General features: G+C 33.3%; 1 pseudogene; it reads right to left on the bottom strand.

Moving 5' to 3' along the window:
• Positions 1 to 1486: 1486 nt before the first annotated feature.
• Positions 1487 to 2179, bottom strand: LOC131831469 (olfactory receptor 2L3-like; annotated as a pseudogene).
• Between the last annotated feature and the right edge of the window lie 4193 nt (positions 2180 to 6372).

Below are 6372 nucleotides of genomic sequence, written 5' to 3'. Positions count from 1 at the left end.
TCCTCTCTAACTCCCCATGTCCTCCTTACTATTTGTTATGCTCCACAAATAAGTGAAACCATATGGTAATTGACTCTCTCTGCTTGACTTATTTCACTCAGCATAATCTCTTCCAGTTCCATCCATGTAAACTTTTACAAAAATAGAATGAGCCAAAAAAAAAAAAAAAGAAAAAAAAAGTCATGCTTTCCTACTTTTTGAACAAGAGGCCTCATATTTTCAATTTTTTTTTCTGCACCCTGTAAATTATTCAGGCTATGACATGTCTCCTCTCTGCCAAACCTGAGAAAGTAAAGACAATTTCTTTACTTACCACTAATGAACAATAACAGCATTCTGCTTAAACTGGATGTTCACCTGAGCTGAGAGGTTTTATTGGATTTAATGGTGGGACTAGTTTTGAAAAGTGACTTAACAATGAGTAAAATAGGCATACATAGTAGGTGATTTTCTTTCAACAACTATGAATTGTACTAAGTGGAAAATAAAATCTCATATGGGAGACATGATTTAACACAAGGATAACAGTGGCCCTTTGAACCTGTGATTAGTTTTGAGGAGTAGTCAGGAAATGTCCTTGACATTCATGAATCCTAACAACTAGACTAAACTTTTGACCCACTCATCTTATCATTTGGCTTCACTTTCTTGATATCTGTTGACACATCCAAGCCCTTATACTTGATCTTGTGGAATACCTGAAATGAATCAATTTTCTAGGATTCATCTCCCTAAAAGTACCATAAAATTATTTTATTCTGCTTAGGATGGTATAAGGGCTTTAGAATCCCTAATGAAGTCTCAGCCAAATCTTTCTAAAGCTAAGCTATCCTAATTTAAAAATAATAATAATAATAATAATAATAATAATAATAATAATAATAACTGGCACAGGTAAGTCACAAGTCAACCATGAGAATAAGTTTTCTGAGTTTTAATTAGATCTAGATATTCAGGAAACATTTTTCTGTTTAGATATATTGGAAAATACTAGAACTGTTACGTTGAATAACAGCTTCAGTAAGGTGGTTTCCATTTTCATTTATACATGAAAAAGAACCATTTTCATTGAAAATATATTAGCAAAAAATGAGTTAACTTGACATTTATGGGAAAATAAATAGTAAAAAAGACAAGTTTTGAAAATTTTAAAATATTTATTTTAACAGAGAGTGAAAGTGGACGAGGGGCAGAGAGAAACAGAGAGAGAGAAAGAAGCAGACTCGCCGCTGAGTGCAGATCTTGATGCAAGGCTCAGTTCCATATATATATATTTGCAACACAGTTTTTTCAAGACATGAGTAATATTCCTTTTCCAATTTAGTCCTTCATCTCGTAGGATAAAATATTTTAGTTACTATACACTGGTGAATGGACTTATAACCAAGTGTTGGGTAAATATACAAACAGCAGTGTCTACATTTTTACAAAGTACTCTCTGAATCACTCTTCTCAGGGCCCCTATCACCTCCTTAGTTCTCAGGCTTTAGATGATGGAGTTGAGCATTGGGGTCAGGATGGTGTAGAAGACAGCCAGAACCTTTTCCTCTGTTGGAAGGATCTTGGGCATAGATAAGTATAAGCAAAAGGCACATGGTATAAAGTGACCACAGTGAGGTGGGTGCTGCAGGTAGAATAGGCTTTCTTCCTCCCTTCTGTTGACTGCATGTGGCAGATTGCAAGGAGAACACGGCCATAGGAAGATGCAATGCAAATGAAAGGAAACACAAGGAAGAGGGTGGTGCTCACAAACACTCTGTACTCATAGACCCAGGTGTCCATGCAGTCTAGAGTCAACATGGCAGGGACATCACAAAAGAAATGGTTGATGGTGCTGGATTGACAATAAGGTATATGGAGGGCATATACAGTGTGAGCACAGGAGTTGACTGAGCCCATTAACCAAGACCCTGTTATCATCAGCACACACACTCTTCTGTTCACGGATGGAATAATGAAGAAGAAAACAAATAGCCACATAATGATCATAGGCCATACATACCAGGAGCAATGCTTCTGCACCTCCTAAAGTCAAGAACAAGAAGCTCTGAACACCACACCCAATAATGGAGATAATTTTGTTTCCAAACACAAAATTGGAAACCATCTTGGGGACAATGGTGGAGATGTAGTTTAGGTCAATGAGAGAGAGCTGACAGAGTAAGAAATACATGGGTATGTGGAGATGTGTGTCTAGGAAGATGAGGAGAATCATGGACAGGTTGCCAAACAGAGCAATTAGGAAAATAGAATGATGACAATAAAGAGAAATAGGCCAATTCTTGTTGGCAGGAACAACCCCAATAAGATGAAATCAGTTGATGTTTGAGTATAATTTTCCATGGGGAATTGATAGGATTTTCCTAAAAGCAGACATAAAAATAAGTCAAATATAGAACAAGAAGCTTATTTTAATGTATAGTTTTAACCATACTGTGTATTATTTAAAATGTTACAACTCTTAATTGAATAACTAGACTTTTCAATTTTGGAAAAATGTATATACATTTTGACCCAGAGATTAAAATGTGAGATGGAAGCATTAGTAGCCTAAATATTTTCTAAGAAAACTTTAAAGTTATTTAAAAGCCATGAATATTTGTTAAGAATTCATTAGGATAAGTATGCTTTACTACTGTAAACAAACACAAGTATTTTGGAAATCAGATATTTATTCAAAATATATGAATAGAATATCTATATCTATATCTATATCTATATCATCTATCTATCTGTATATATATATATATATATATATATATATATATATATATATAGTTATTTTAAGGAAAGTGTTTATGATTCATTAAGGACTGCTTTTCCTTTATATCTAAGACTTACTTCTAAAGATGCAACAGTCTCTAATCTTCTGTTGAGCACTCATCTGTTCTGAAATCTTGAATGAATCATGATTCCCAAGTACCATTTATAGCAAATCATTCTTTTCTGTCTTCTCAACCAATTTCTGAATGATGCATTCAAATTGACCCATCAGCTAAACACCTATACACCATACTCATGATAGGGTTCATAAATCTGCCTGAGTTATTCCAAATAGAATATTTTATATCTCTCTGCTTCTCTAACATTTATATGATATAAACTATTCTATGGTGCTTTATCTTACTCATTTTTTATCTTTTTCTTTTTCTCTTTTTTATTTTTTGTGTTTAAAACTTTCTAATTCTAGATAGGTATGTAAATTTAATAACATGTATGTAAACTTTGCCTCTTAAATGTCAAATATCATCGTGATAAAAACAATGTATAAGTCTAAATAGAACAAGTTTCAAAGGCAGAATGGGGCATAAAATAGATCAGGACCCTTTGAATAGAATGGCCAGTCACTTAATAGGAGGAAAAGAAAATAAGATCGTAACTTTCATGGAGGTGGGAGGAGGATTTCTTCACTGACATCACATGTGAACAAACTCTATGCAGTATATAGTATTTTATCTTAAATTTTATTTTAGAGCCAAATGATACCAGACTTTTAAGGAAGTCTCCCACAAGAAATAGGAATTGTCATGTATTTGTGTACATAAACACAGACATATTCACAAACATACACTCATACACAAATATAAAATGAGCCAAAAAGTTCGGGAAAATGCAGTAAGATTTTTTTAATGGGATTTGTATGTTCAAAGAATTATGAAATTCTATTAATTCACCATATAAATACCACTAGATAAATAAAAGGAAATGAGTATAAAAGAAAGTATATTACAAATAAATATAAATATAGACATATATGAAAAATGATAACGTGAATGGATTTTATTTATTTACTTTTAGACAGAAAGCATGTGCTAGTTGGGGGATGGGTTGAGGGAGAGGAAGAGGGAAAGAGAAGCAGGCTCCCTGCTGAGTAGGGAGCCTGACACAGGGCTCCATCACAAGACATTGAGATCATGACCTGAGTTGAAACCAAGAGATGGATTCTTAACCAGCAGAACCACACAGCCATGCTGTGGATTAAATAAAAGATTTAAAGACATGGCGGAGAAAAAAAGATTACCACTGTTAAAAGAAAACAACAACAAATCATGAAAGATGTTCATTTTGAAAAATTTGGAGAACTGGAGAATTAATATGCAGGAACATATGTTGCCTATTGTCATTCTTATAAATATATATACCAAAATAATTATGGAATTAAGAAAACATCTTGTGGGTGCCTGGGTGGCTCAGTGGATCGAGCCATTGGCTCAGGTCATGATCCCAGGGTTATGGGATCAGGTCCTGCATTGGGCTCTCTGCTCAGAGCAGATCCTGCTTCCTCCTCCTCTCTCTCTCTCTGCCTACTTGTGAACTCTGTCTGTCAAGTAAATAAATAAAATCTTAAAAAAAGAAAACATCTTGCAATAAAATATTTTTTTATTTTGCAATATTTATATTGCAGGATGTTTTCTTAACAATTCTAAATGTCTCCTTGAGAACATTTGCTAAAGATTCTCAATATTACCTATAAACATATGATGCTAAAAATGTCTTGAAAGAGATAATAATAGCAATGATGAGAAATAAGAACAAGGAGATTATATTCTATATATAGAAATAGTAACTAAAATATCACATTTTATAGAAATTTATATTTTTTGTACCTCAGGAATATATACTAGAAGATGCAACAATGCTTTCAATATTGCCATTCTAAACACAATATGGGATGTCACTATTTTGAAAGGATGTGGAAAGGGAAAAAGAGTTGGATGTAATTATTCATGAGGGGTTATTTCTTCATCCACAGTGGCTAGAGTGATGAGTCAATAGGTGGTACTTGATATTTAGAACTTACTTATTAAAAATAAACACATTGGTGGAAAATACAGGTAAATAGAAACAAAAAGTGATAAAATAATGTGAAATATTGTCTTTGGAGATCAGAAATAGTGAGTAATGGAATCATACACTACGAGGTGTTGAGATCATGTTCCTACCTTACTTGAGTAAAATACTAAAGTAATACAAAATCTGTGGTACAGTAAAAAATGTAACTCACAATATCATTCACAATTCAACCATCATTCTTCTCAATGGTGAAAACTGAAAACTCTCCCTCTAAAATCAAAAACAAAGCAAGAATGCCACTGTGTAACTTCTAATCAACATTATAATGGAAATATAGTCAGAACCTTTAGGCAAAAATCAAAACAAAACAAAATAATTCAAATCAGAAATGAAGAAGTAAAACTATCTTGGTTCACAAACATCATTAGGTTATAGGTACAAAATTTTAAAGAGTCTACAAAAATATGCTAGAACTAATAAATTTAGCAACGTTTCAGGACAAAAGAAAATTGTACTTCTATATACAAATAAAGTACATTCATAAGAATCGTTTTAAAAAGTGTAAATTACATTTACAATGCCATCCAAAACCATAATATCTTGGAAATATTCTTAAGAAGGGGAAGAAATTTGTGCAATGAAATTCACAAAACATCACTGAAAAAATAGAAGAGACAAATAATTGAACAGAAACATCCTGTGCTCATGGCTTGCTAACCTTGATATTGTTAAAAGGCCAATGTTACCATAAGCAAACTACAGATTTAGTGAATAAACAGTAGAATTACAGAGTCTATGTATAGAATCTGTAATAGAATATATATCATCCTCAATGGGAAAAAGCTTGTAGCCTTCTCGTTGAGATCAGGAACATGACAAGGATGCCCACTCTCACCATTCTTGTTCAACAGAGTATTAGAAGTCCTAGCAACACCAATCAGACAACAAAGGGAAATAAAAGGAATTCAAATTGGTAATGAAGAAGTCAAACTCTCTCTCTTTGCAGATGACATGATTCTTTATATGGAAAACCCAACAGACTCCACAACACAAACTACTAGAACTCATACAGCAATTCAGCAACGTGGCAGGATACAAAGACAATGCAGAAATCAGTGGCTTTCTTATACACTAACAATGAAAATACAGAAAGGGAAATTAGAGAATCAATTCCATTTACTATAGCACCAGGAACCAAAAGATACCTGAAAATAAATCTAACCAAAGAGGTAAAGGATCTGTACTTGAGGAACTACAGAACACTCATGAAGGAAATTAAAGAAGACATAAAAAGATGGAAGACCATTCCATGCTCTTGGATCGGAAGAATAAACATTATTAAAATGTCTATACTGCCTAGAGAAATCTATATTTTTAATGTCATTCTGATCAAAATTCCACCGGTATTCTTCAAAGAGCTGGAGCAAATAATCCTAAAACTTGTATGGAATCAGAAGAGACCCCGAATCGCTAAGGAAATGTTGAAAAACAAAAATAAAACTGGGGGCATCACGTTACCTGATTTCAAGCTTTTTTACAAAGCTGTGATCACCAAGACAGCATGGTACTGGCATAAAA

Source organism: Mustela lutreola, chromosome 5 (genome assembly GCF_030435805.1).
Source record: "Mustela lutreola isolate mMusLut2 chromosome 5, mMusLut2.pri, whole genome shotgun sequence".
Classification (NCBI taxonomy): Eukaryota; Metazoa; Chordata; class Mammalia; order Carnivora; family Mustelidae; genus Mustela; species Mustela lutreola.
The sequence above is the reverse complement of the archived record's forward strand: the minus strand, read 5'-3'. Positions and strand labels throughout refer to the sequence as shown.